Source organism: Panthera onca, chromosome A1 (genome assembly GCF_046562875.1).
Source record: "Panthera onca isolate mPanOnc1 chromosome A1, mPanOnc1 haplotype 2, whole genome shotgun sequence".
Classification (NCBI taxonomy): Eukaryota; Metazoa; Chordata; class Mammalia; order Carnivora; family Felidae; genus Panthera; species Panthera onca.
Window position 1 is genome coordinate 102,691,897 of NC_138339.1, and position 13,882 is coordinate 102,705,778.

Genomic DNA, 13,882 nt, shown 5'->3' on the forward strand with positions numbered 1-13,882 from the left:
GTCTGACTTCAGCTCAGGTCATGATCTCACAGTCTGTGAGTTCGAGCCCCACATCGGGCTCTGTGCTGACAGCTTAGAGCCTGGAACCTGCTTCAGATTCTGTGTCTCCCTCTCTCTCTCTGCCCCTCCCCCAATCATGCCCTCGCAAAGAAAAATAAACAAACGATAAAAAATTTTTAAAAAAGATTAGCATAAAGGCTGTGATCACAACAACTCATTTACGCAAACAATGAACACACGGCAGGTTCCAATTATGTGCTAGGCACCAGAGTGGATATATAAATGCCTCAGGCATGAACTCTGCTCTGTAAAAGTTTATGAGGTGGTAGAGAATGTAAGCTGTGTACACAAACAACTATAAAGCAAGGTAGATGATGGCACCTCACAGGAGATTTATTTTAGGAGAGATCTGAACCAAATGCTATAAGGATACATTGGTTAGTATACATCTATGTGTTTCCTAGCTCCGTCTGCTGGGAGAGCCGATAAAGTGTGACATCTCAGTAGTCACAAGCATACCCAGGGCCCAGATACTGGTGTCTAAGCAGGATCCATTGATAAACACTAAAATTAGTGTAACAAATTTATTTTTTTTTAATGTTTATTTATTTTTGAGAGAGAGACAGGGTGTGTGCAGGGAAGGGTCAGAGAGAGAGGGAGACTCAGAATCCAAAGCAGGCTCCAGGCTCTGAGCTGTCAGCACAGAGCCCGACGTGGGGCTCGAACCCATGGGAGGTGAGATTATGACCTGAGCTGAAATTGGAAGCCCAATCAACTGAGCCACCCAGGCACACCTAGTGGAAGAAATTTAAGGGGAAACATACTTTCAACATATTTATCCCCAAATTTTCTAATTATTATGATAGTTTTTTAACATATGATCACAAATACTTTGATACCTGACCTCCAGAAAGGGTGCTTAATCCCCTTTGGTATGGGCTAGAAGTAGAGACTCAGTTCTAATGAATTATACATGTAAGCAGAAATATAGTGACATTACTATGGAGAAACCTGGCAAATATCTCCTTAAAAAAATGATCAAGTGATAAATCATGTTGATGTCGTGTACCCACTGATATTGCAGGATGAGAAGAGTACTTCCTGTCTGTGATATTTTTCTGAAAGTCCATAACCTCAGCCTACTAATGAAAATACACCAGATAAACCTAAATTGAGGGATATTTTATAAAATTTCTGACCACTACTCTTCAAAAGTATTAAAGTCGTGAAAGCCAAAGAAAGATTGAGGAACTATTAAAGTTTGGGGGAGACTAAGATGACATGATGACTAAATGTAATGTGGTACCCTGGATCTTGAAGCAGAAAAAAAGACATTAATGGAAAAACTGGGAAATTAGAATAAAGTGTGCACTTTAGTTAGTAGTATTTTATCAATGCCAATTTCTTAGTCTTGATTAATGTGCCATGGTTATGTAAAATGTTAACATAAACAGAAGCTAGGTAAGGATATACATTTTTTTGTTTTTAATGTTTAATTTAGAGAGTGTGCGTGCGTGCACAAGAGAGAGCGAGCACACCCACACGTGAACAGGAGAGGGGCAAAGCGAGGGAGACAGATGATGCCAAGCAGGCTCCACACTGACAGCAGAGAACCTGATATGAGGTTCAAACTCACGGAACTGTGAGATCATGACCTGAGCCAAAGTCAGACACTTAATCAATTGAGCCACTCAGGTGCGCCAGGATATACATTTCTATGTGTGAGCCAACACAAATCCTGAGCTCACAGCCAAGTGTGCATGTATGGAACACATCCCAAGAAGCATAGAAAAGTCTTTGAGAATTGAACCATATATATCACTGCTCAAGTCCCAGACTACCCCGAGTGGCATAGGCAAGGGGCAGCCCACAAAAGCAGAGCGAAGCCTTTGAAAACTGTATGGGCAATGGAACCACCACTCTCAGAAGATGAGACAGAACTTGTAGTCTAAACCTAACTGGCATTATTGTCTGCTAAAACAAAAGGCTCCACATTCTTTGGAGGATTTTAACATGACCCAGAGTCTCACTACTAAATATACAAACTGTGCTGGGTATCATCTAAAATTACCCAGCACATCAAGAACCAGGAAAATCTGACCAATTCTCAGAGGAAAGAAACAATCAACACATTCCAACTCCAAGATGACCTAGATATTGGAATTAGCAAATAAAGACCTTAAAGCATCTATTATTATCACTGAGGTAAAAGTGAACACTCTTGAATGAATGAAAAGTTCACAACAAAGAAACAGAAACCAAACAAGAGAACTACATGGGATTTGAGAATGATAAATACATTATCCAAAATAAAAAGTTCACTACAGAGACTCAAATAATTGGAGGTGGTCTTCAAAAAAAAAGTAGAAAAAAAAACAGAAAAAACATTCCTTAACGTGAGGGTACATCAACCAAAATTCTATGATATAAGTAACAAAAATGCTACCTATTTCTGGGTATTAATTTTGAATCCTGCAGCTTTACTGAATTCATCTATTACTTCTAGTAGTTTTTAGATGGAGTCTTTAGAGTTTTCTATGTATAGTATCAGGTCATCTGCAAATAGTGACAGTTTAACTTCTTTTTTTACCAATATGGATGCCTCATTTGTTTTCTTATCTAATTGCTGTGGCTATGACTTCCATAACTATGTTGAATAAAAGTGGTGAGAGTAGACATCTTTGTCTTGTTCCTGATCTTAAAGGAAAAACTCTTTTTAACCATTGAGATGATAGAAGCTGTGGGTTTTTTATATTTGGCCTTTATTATGATGAGGTGTGTTCCTTCTAAACCTACTTTGTTGAGAACTTTATCATGAACAGATATTGAATTTTGTCAAATGCTTTTACTGCATCTATTGAAATGATCATGTGATTTTTATCCTTTGTTTTGTTGATATGGTGTATCATGTTGATTGATGTGTGAATACTGAACTATCCTTTCAACTCTGAAATAAATCCTACTTAACCTTGGTGAATTATCCTTTCAGTGTATTGTTGAATGCAATTTGCTAATATTTTGTTCAGGATTTATGTTCCTCAAGGATACTGGCCTGTAGTCTTCTGTCCTTTTTTTTTTTTTTTTTTTTTTTTTTTTTTTTTTTTTGGTGTCTTTGTCTGGTTTGGGGATCAGGGTAATTCTGGCCTCATAGAATGTATCTGACAGCTTTCCTTCCTCTTCTATATCTTGGTGTAGTTTGAGAAGAATAGGTATTAGTTCTTCTTTAAATGTTTGATAGAATTCACCTGTGAATCTATCTGGTACTGAACTTTTACTTTTTGGTATTTTTTTATTACTGATTCAATTTTGTTACTAGTAATTGGTCTGTTCAGATTTTCTATTTCTTCCTAATTTGGTTTTGGAAGATTTTATGTTTTTAGGCATCTATCCATTTCTTCTAGGTTGTCCAATTTGTTAGCATATAAATTTTCATTGTATTCTCTTATAATCATTTGTATTCCTGTGTTGTCAGTTGCTACTGCTCCTCTTTCATTTCTTATTTTATTTATGTGGGTCCTCCTTCTTTTTCCCTTGATGCACCTAACTAAATTTTGTTTATCCTTTCAAAGAATCAGCTCTTGGTTTCACTGACTTTTCTACCATTATTTTAGCCTCTATGTCATTTATCTCTGCTGTGATCTGTATTATTTCCTTCCTTCTACTCACCTTGTACTTTATTCTTTTTTCTAGTTCATGTAGGTGTAAAGTTAGGTTATTTATTTGAGTTTTTTCTTGTTTCTTTAAATATACCTGTATTGCTATATATTTTTCTCTTAGAACAGCTTTCACTGCATTCCAAAGATTTTGGACCATTGTGTTTTCATTTTCACTTGTCTCCATGTATTTTCTCATTTCTTTCTTTCTTTTTTAAATATTTATTTTGAAAGCAAGAGAGTGAGCACAAGTAGGGGGAGTGGGCATAGGGGGAGACAGAGAATCCCAAGTAGCTCCACACTCAGTATGGAGGCTAACATGGGGTTTGATCCTATGAAATGTAAGATCATGACCTGAGTCAAGATCAAGATTCAGATGTTTAACTGACTGAGCCATCCAAGCAACGCTTGATTTCTTTTTTTGACTGCATTCTTGACCTTTTGGCTGTTTAGCATCATTTTGTTTAACCTCCACATGTTTATGGGGTTTTTCCATTATTTTCTTGTGACTGATTTCTAGCTTAATACCATCGTGGTTGGAAAAGATGCATAAGAACTTACATAACTCAACACCAAAAATAAGAAACAAAAAAACCAAAAAGACACAAAACACAAACAATCCAATTAAAAAATGGCCAAAGGACCTGAATAGACATGTTTCCATGACAGATATATGGCAAGAGGCTTATGAAAACATGCTCAACATCATCAGGGAAATGCAAATCAAAACCACAATGGGATATCACCTTATACCTGTCAGAATGGCTAAAATCAAAAAGGCAAGAAATAACAAGTGTTGGTAAGGCTATGGAGAAAAAATAAAACTGGTGAGAGTGTAAATTGGTACAGTCACTTGGAAAACAGAATGGAGGTCCTTCAAAAAATTAAAAATGGAAATATCATATGAGCCAATAATTCTACTAGTGGGTAGTAACTCAAAGAAATCAAAAACACTAATGTGAAAAGATATATGCACCTTTATGTTTATTGCAACATTATTTACAACAGCCAAGGTATGGAAGCAACCTACGTGTCTGTCAATAGACAAGTGGATAAAGAAGATGTGGATATAAGATGGAATATTATGCAACCACTAAAAAGCGGTCATGGTATTTGCTATAACATGAATGGACCTAGAGGGTATTATGCTAAGTGAAATAAGTCAGACTGAGAAAGATAAATACCATATGATTTCACTTCTATGTGTAATTTAAAAAGCAAAACCAGTGAATAAACAAACAAAAAGCAGAATGAGTCTTGTAAATACAGAGAACAGACTGATGGTTGCCAAGAAGGGAGGTAGAACCATGGACAAAATGGATGATGCATACTGGGTGATACAGGCTTGCAGTTATGAAATGAGTAAGTCATGGGAATAAAAGGCACAGCATAGGGAACACAGTGAATGATGTTTTAATAGCAATGTATCATGACAGGTGGTAAATACACTTGTGGTGAGCATTGTATAACATAGAGACTGAATAACTAGGTAGCACCCTGAAACTAATGGAACATTGTATGTCACCTTTCAGATAAAATAAAAGTTAGAAAAGACAAAAATAAAGCAAAAAGGACAGAAAATAGGTTGAAAAATAAACAGAGCCCGAGGTCCTATGGGACAATCTAAAAAGGTCTTTATGTACATGTGATTGGAGTCCCTGAGAAGAAAAAGATATTGGTATGGAAGAAACTTTTTGAAGAAGTAATGACAACAAATTTCCCAGATTTGGTGAAAGACATAAATTTACAGATGCAAGAAGCTCAGGGAACATCAAACAGGATAAATTCAAATAAAACCATCATAATCAAACTGTAAAAACCAAAGGATATAAAGAAATCTTGAAAGCAGCCAGAGAAAAAGGCACGCTACAAGTAGGAGAATAAAAATTTGATTGCAGATTTCTGACAGCAACTATACAGACCAGAAACAAAAGAACTGTCAACTCAGAATTCTATAACCCATGAATATATCCTTCAGAAATTAAATAAAGACATTCTCAGATAAAGCAAAACTAAGAGCTTTCATTGCCAACGGACCTGCTCTAAAATAAATGTTAAAGGAAGTTCTTCGGATAGAAGAAAATGATCCCAGAGGGAAAATCAGAACTTCAGAGAGGAAGAAAGAGCAACAGAAATGGTAAACTGCTTAAATAAACATAATAAAAGACTTTTCTCCTCTTAGGTTTTCCAAATACGTATGACTATTAAAACCCAAAATTATAACATCATTGGGGATTAGGGGGGTCTTAATATATGCAGATGTAACATTTATGATCTATATATATCATAAAGGAGGAAGGGTAAAGGAACATATGTAGTAAAGGAGATCTAGCTGTGAGCAGGGCTGCCTGACCCCTTACCAGGTCTGACTAGACAGTCCCCTCATCTGAGGCTTTGGGGAGTGACTGTCCCCACAGTTCCCCCAAACCATCATTCTGGGGCTCAACCAGAAGCTCCTCTCACTGCCACAGTTTGTAACGTCCTCCATAATTGTGTGACAGAGGCGATTCATGACTCAATCCACGTCCCTATGTTCTAAGGCAAGGAAGAATCTGAGTAAATTCAGGCCCTTCTGGTCCTGTCCTCTGATCTTGCAGATGCAGAGACTGAGGGCAGACAAGGAAAGCTACTACTTGTTCAAGATCCCACAGCAAGCCACTGTTAGAACCAGGCCTGGAACCAGATCTCCAAACATCAGACACACCACTGAGAAACTGGAGGTCCGGCCAGAGTTCCTTCCAAAGCTACCTGAGAGTAAGTTTTTACGTCTGGCTATCCTCCAAGACAATTAATAACTGACAAATATGCAGTCTGTCTATGGATGAGGCCCTATTCTAAGTTTGCTGTGTGTCTATCTGCCTCCTACCCATTTATCTATCCACACTAAATCCTCATCTTGCCTCAATTGAGATAGACACCATTATTCTCCCTGTTTCATAGATGGGGAAACTAAAACATTGAGGAATTAATAAACTTGCCCAAGATTACACATCTAATAGGTCCTGGGTCTGAATTTGAACCCAGATCTGGCTGTAGCATGTGACTTCTGAACCATGCCTGTCCTCCCCTCCAGAAAATCAACCCAGAGCTGAACTCTCTAAGCCTTTGCATGATGCAGAAAAGAATGTGCTCTGGCTGTCCCTTACCCACAACACACAACCCCAGGAGCAATTTTAGCCAGGTGAGATCTGATGAAAAGGCATATGGAGGGCAGCTCTGAAGGGGGAAAAAAAAAAAAAACGAGAAGAGGGAGCTAACCAGAGGCCCCAGCAGCCTGAAAGGTGTGTGAAGAGAGGTGCCGCTACTGTTTCTAGGCAACCTGCCTCCTGCCTCCCATCCTCTCAGGACTGGGCAGTTTCCCTCCAGGCTCCTTTGTTCTTTCCTAACAACAGCTGATGACACCAGCTCCTTCTTCCCTCCCAGCTGAGTCACTGCTGTCCCCAGTCACATGGTAAGGGCAGCCTGGCTTCACCCCAAGACCTCTGGCTGGGGCCAGATAAGGAGCCTCCAGTGATAATGGAGTCTAACCTCACTCCCAGGTAAAATCCAGCCCCTTGTGACCACCAGTGAAGGGGGGCCCCATCCAAGAAGGGCACTTTGCCAAGCATCAGCAAACCCCTTCACGGCTCAGGCTCAGGCTGACTAGGAAGCAGTCCGGGACTGACAGCTTGCTGGTGAGGCCTCACAAATTTGTCCCTCAAACTCCCCGGGAAGTCCGAAAGGAGGCAGCTGACTCACACTGCTCTCTGTACTGCTTGTCTGGTTTAGATGATTCTTTGGAGGTGAAAGGCTATTTTCACAGCCAACTATGAAGAGCCAAAAAAAAAAAAAAAAAAAAAAAATGAGATCATCATGACCCAGCAAGGAGGGGCAGACTACTTCCTCCCCTAGGAAAGCCACTGAACACCACTGAACACTGAGTACTTTCTCTGCCAACAAGCCCACTCATGTTGGTGTGATTCATGGTCCAGTCTCCCTGAAGTGGCCTTCCTTAGCACATCTTCCTCCCCCCAAGACACAATAGAGAGGGCACTCTTTCCCGCCTCACCGCTCCATTCAGCTCACAAACCATTCAGCCACCTTTTAAAATATCAGACCGTACCACTTTCAGTAAACAGCCTTGTATAGGCTAGAGTCTTGACTTTTATAACCCCATGTGTGACAGCCAGCAACATGCTAGAAATCACTCCCCAGTGAGTTGATATCATTAGGAAACATGCCAAAGTTTTTACACAGGAAGAACCAAGAAAGGGAGACAAGGAATAAGCTCCCCTTAAAGTGCCTCTTGATTACAAATTGCTCAAATACCACTTTGTAGAGGTAAAGGTGTGAGGCTGAGTCTTCATTACCAACCATGCCTAGAAAGGCACGGAGAAGCCCACAGTTGCTTTCTGTTGAAAATAACAGCACCCTTCAGCCACACTGTTAACATTTTGTCCTAACCACTTCCAAAGTAGGGCTCCAATGCCAGGGTTAATGGAAAATACTAATGAGGTCTCAAGTCCACTTGCCACTGATTTCTTTTGAGCACATCTTAGAGTGGAACCCAGAGCTCTTCTGAGGGTCCTTCAAGGAAGGAGACAGAGAACAAGGCACGGGAGGCTTTCAGAACTGTAAACTTCTCCCACTTGATGCACGAGGAAGTTGTGTTTCTAACACAATGTCAATTTTCCAGAAACTGACAAATAACTGTCTGCTCTTCTCCCAACCTGGGATCCCAGGTTTGGAGACCTGACCCAAGAAAGCTGGGGTCATTTCTACCAGTGCATCAGTGCAGTTCCTCTGGGGGGAGCAGACAGCTCATTATTATTCCATCCTTCTGGCAAAACACAAAAAGGCCTAGTTTGTCTTACTGAACGAAGCAGAGAGTTCTCACCTGGCCCTCACCCCTCAAGAAGGTATCTTGATGGGTCTAGTAGTCCCGAGGCTCTGAATGGTCATGCTGGGGAACTTTCCACTGGGGTAAAAGAGGGAATTCCCAACAACTCCTGTGCTCAGGAAAAATGGCAGGCAAGTTCTTGAACTTCTAATGTCAAAAGCACTCCCTCCCGCCCTTGCATCTCACACACACACGTACACACCATAGTTGGTATCATAAATTGGTTTGCTTTCCTAAAAAGGACATAGATCTTCCTCAGTTCATCATCAGACACTGTCTTCTGTCTTCACCTCACATCCTTCAAAACCATAACTGAGGCAGGGAGGACTGAAGAGACTCAAATGGGGGGAAAGGTCACTCCTGACTCCCACACTCATGGCAGAAACCAAGGCAGACAGAAGGAAAAAACAAAATGATCAGACGCTCTTGGGAACCCTTGTCTTCAAGCTATATGATGACGCTCAGGCCCTGGAATTCATCTGTTCCCAAAAGAGATTTGTCAAATTGTGTCCCCAGATAAACCCGCAGGTTCATCTATCATGGTCACAATGGGTGGTGGCACGTGATCATCTTCTCCAGATGCCCTGAAGAATCACCGACTTGGGAAGAAGCAGCAACATTTCCTGCTACATCTAGCTTTCTCCCCAGCGTTGACGCTGAGGCTGAGAAGGTGAGATGGGCAGAAGGAAAATTTCTTTTTTGGAGATTAATAACAATAACACTGTTCCAGTTACTATTGCCGAATAAGAAGCTTTCCTCCAGGTGCCTGGGTGGTTCAGTCAGTGAAGCGTTCAACTCTTGGTTTGGGCTCAGGTTGTGATCTCTCAGTTTCATGAGTTTGAGCCCCACATCTGGCTCTGCACTGGTAGAGCAGGGCCTGCTTGGGATTCTCTGTCTCCCTCTCTCTCTGCCCCTCCCCAACTCGCGCTGTCTCTGTCTGTCTCAAGATAAATAAATAAGTTTATAAAAAATTTTTTTAATTAAAAAAAAAGCTGTCCCCAAATTTGGTGGTTTAAAATGATGACAATCATTTATTTTGCTCATGAATCTGTAATTGGGGCAGGGTTCAGTGAAGCCGGCTCATTTCTCTCCATTCAGTGTCAACTGGGAAGCTTCACTAGAACTGGAGGTTCCACTCATACAACGACTCATTCATATGTCTGACAAAGTTCACTAGGTCTGTCAGGTCGTCCTCAAACAGCCCTTTCCATGGTGTCACCTGGGCTTCCTGGCAGCATGGCAGCTGAGTTTCCAGTGTGAGCATCCCAAGAGAAGCAAGCAGAAGCTGTATCACTTTCCTATGGCCTTGCCTGACAAGTCACAAGGTATCACTCCCCTCCAGAGCCATGTGTCCACCCACATTCATGAAAAGACAGACCCGCCTCTTGTGGAAGGGGAGTTACTATGGCACTGGGGGAAGAGCACGGTGAATGAGAGACAGGGTGGCAGCCATTTGGGGGAAATACAACCTGTCAGAAAAATTAGCTACAACTAATATATGATGACTCCTTACGATATTCTACTCTCTGGGGGTAGAATCTCACAACAAGCCTAACAAGCGGGTGTTAGCATTGTCCCATTTTATAGATTTGGAAACTGAGCTGGCTTAGAGGGAGATGAAGTAATTTATCAGCTTGAAAGTGGCAGAGCTCAGCTTTGAATCCAGGCCCACTTTGGCCAAGCACCAGGGCTCACAACCACTACAGACCTCTCAGAACTGAGGACTAGCCCTGGTTGGGACTCATCCAAGCGATAACAATGAAAGGAGAACAGAACTTGGGCATGAGAGCCGAGATTTTAGCTCTAACTCTGCAACTCATAATTAGAGGTGCCATTTATTATATGCCACATGCTATGTTAAGTACTTTACAAGCGTTATCTCACATATTCCTTGAAATGAAGCTATAAGGGAGTTGTTATGTGATGCCCATTTCATAAGTGAAAAAATGAAGGCTCTAAGCGGTGAAGCAACTTGCCCAAGTTGCACGGATATTAGCTTCCTCAGCTGGGATTTAAAACTATTCTGTCTTACTCCAAAGCTCTTGCTCATTTCAGTCCAAGGCCAGAGGCCCTGGACAAGCCTCTCTACTCTCTGAGACTCAAACCCCTCACCTATAAGGGCAGAAAGCTATGAAAACCTTTGGGTTCCAATGGGTGGCCCTCGGCACTAGGCACGGAGGCCTCCAGTGTTAAACCGCTTTAAGGCATGTTTTCCCAACCTCAGCACCACTGATATTTGGGGCTGGACAATTTTTTGTTATGGGGGCTGTTCTGTACGTTATGGAAATTTTAGCAGCATCCCTGGCCTCTGCCCATTGGATGCCAGGCACACCTCTTTCCTCATGATGTGACAACTAACCAATGTCTCCAGACATTGCCAAATATCCCAGGGGGACAACCTGGCTCCCCACACCTCACTTCCCCCTCATTAAGAACCTCTGTGTTAAGGTAATACTATATTGGCCCAGAAGTAAATCTTTACAGAGGTCCTGGTGGTCGGCATCTCCTTCCTTGAGGTCCCTGTCCTCTTACTGGTAAATCACCAGCTGGGGAGATCAAGGAGGGATTTGGATGGTATAACAAATCCACTTTTATCCTTCTGTTGGGATATTCCTTCCCATTAGACTCTTATCGACTCAGCAATTGGTGGCACTCGGATGCCAGCAGGTGCGAAATGCCAGACTAAAGCACAGCCTTTGGCCTTTTTTCCCCTCCCTCCTTCCTTTGTCTCTCCATCCCTTCTGCCACCCGACTCTCTTTCTTTCTCCTATTCTCCCCACACACCACATCCCTTTTTCATCAGACATTGGCAGGGCGAGAGAGATGCTGTTGCCAGGAAATTGTTTGCATTCTCGGGCACACTGCTTCCTAGCAGGCTCTTCCTCTGCGTGGAGCCTGAGAAGAGCCAACTACCCATCCCCCAGCTCCTGGCAGCCAGGCACCAAGGGTCCAGGCTAAAAATGGACCTTGCTAGGCATTGCCTTCGGTAGGTACTCTAGCCTGCAGACACCCATCTCCTTTCCCCACGCCCTCGGGCTCTGATCACAGAAGCACTCCCGCTGTAAACATAGCACCCCGAGGGAAATACCTGCAGTAATTCGCCATATGCTTCTGTACCTCTTCCCTCCAAAGCATAGAGCATGGAGTGGGGAGACACAAGGAGGGAACGCCCTCACCAGCAGCCCAAGGCCTCGGCCCAAGTTCTTACCAGCTCACAAGGCATTTGGGATGCAACTACAGGTCAGAGGCGTTTGTGTTTGGAGCCGGACAGCTTCTGCCCTTGGGTCCCACATCTACCCGTGAGAATGAGACTAAGTCTCCTTCTGCATGAGAGCCCATCAAAACATCTGATGCATTATCACATCTCTCAATTCTTTACTTCCCTGGGCTAAATGGCTGAGTATCACACAGGCTGAATATCCACCCTGGGATATGACTTGCAAACAGAGCACTAGCCTGGATGTGTTTCTTTGCCAGTGACGCCCTCAAAAGAAATATACTCAGAATTAAATCCACACACATTATTTCTTTACCATTTCTCTATTGCAATTGATTCCAGCAGCCTGTAGGATGAAAAGCCTAGAATGGCATTTTTTGCAATCATCAGCTCATTCTATGACATAACTGCCCTGACATAATTACTTAAGGTTTATGTCATCATTGGGACATTAGGATTTCTCCCCAAGTCCTTAACAGGCGGGATAATTACTTCTTTTAATACTGAGTCTATATTTTTGTTAACACAGCTGATAAAGACATTAGCTTCCTGGTAGGCACACCACATCAGTGACCCACAGTGAGCCTACAGTTAACAAAAGCTTTAAGGTGATTTTCACATTTACTCCTGTTAACACGGTCAATGGCCCCAAAGCCAGGTATGTGTAGTTGATTTTTTTTTTAACCTAAGGATTAGACTTTACATTTGTCTCTAAGTTACCTTCTTAGCTATCTATATTTTTGAATCTGTTTTCCCTTCCAATATATTCTCATCCAAGATCTATATGATCAGTATATTTGAAATTCCAAGCTTCAGTGTCTTCATCTATAATATTAATATTTAAAAATATTGGCTTAGGATGGCAGTAGTTTTTGAATTATCTACCAGATATCGGCCCATAAAAGAGTAGTCATGTGCATATTCGTCTGGGCAGCTATGCATTCTTCTTAGCATAGGACCAGGGAGCCACTGTTTCAATCTTTGATACAGAATCACCAGAGGAAGTTTGCTAGGAGTTTGTTGGTGCATGGAGTGGGAGTCTGGAAGTTACTATGGTAAGAACTGACCTGAGAAAGGTGGCTGAGACATCATGGATAGGCAGAGGCATGCTGTTTGAAAAAGTGGAGTCATATAGGAAACTGAAGTTAGAGAGACAGGGAGCTGAACACCCAGTACAAACTAAGGAGACAGAATAGATCTCAGAGCCAGGATCTGAAGCCAGATGGAACCTTGTCCCCATGGCAACTTCCATGGAATACACAAGAAATGATGTGAATCTAAATGATGTAAAAGAGGGAGGGAGAACATGAGAAACCACCTGGGTCCAGAGGCCGATCTAAGTGGTTGGGTTTCTGAAAAGGCCTCTTTCCAAGGGTGGGGTCCTTTTTCCTTAAAAGTGGCTTCCTGAGCAGATGCTCAGGATATAGAATCTGACGTACAGAATGTATTTCCGCAGAGCCTGTACTGGCCCCTGGTGACCACCACTCTTTTTTCTGAGTTTTGCCAAATTGTCTGATTTGTTACCTCTCCTGAGATTTTGCAGGGGATTAACATCTGCAGTTTCTAGAAACAAACTTCAGGAAACAAACAGGAGATTTTCTTGCCTCCGGTCATTCGGCACCTCTTTCTCTTTATACTTTAAAGATAAACAATAACAGGCTTATTACTCTAATGCCAATTTGGGGTACCCTGTGATAGGACTCATCTGGTCTTGAAAGTTGCACTCACTCTGCCCCCTAGGTCTTCCTTCCCACCCCCTCTCCGATCTTTGGATGATGTTTTCTCTCAGTCATGTTTATTCTGCAAATTTTCACTTTAGAGATCCTTCTCCCTGATGGAGGAGGGAAGAAAAACAGGAAATGAACACTGCTGCCCTGTCATCTGTCAACATTACATCATTTGCTCCTGGCCTTTATTTCTTCATTGTTTTTGATCCCTGTGTAGCTTCCAAAAAGCCCTTGCTTTGCCCCTTAGCATTTTCTGCGAGCCTCAGCTTGTTCTGGGATCTCACATTTCTGGCATGATCCCTTCAGGTCTGTGTCACTCCTTCAAGTTTGTCTTTGACTACATGCCCATTTTCAACAGAATAATACGTCACCACTAATATTTTATTTAGCAGCCTCTTCCATCTCC

At 42.0% G+C, this 13,882-nt stretch overlaps 1 long non-coding RNA gene across 1 annotated transcript in view; it reads right to left on the reverse strand.

Annotated features, from left to right (window-relative positions):
- The window catches only part of LOC132681288 (uncharacterized), a 74,766-nt gene extending 61,820 nt beyond the window's left edge, over window positions 1–12,946 (reverse strand). The window contains exon 1 of the long non-coding RNA XR_009610981.2: window positions 12,817–12,946. This is a non-coding gene — a long non-coding RNA (uncharacterized LOC132681288). The remainder of the gene's footprint in view (window positions 1–12,816) is intronic.
- Window positions 12,947–13,882: the final 936 nt, after the last annotated feature.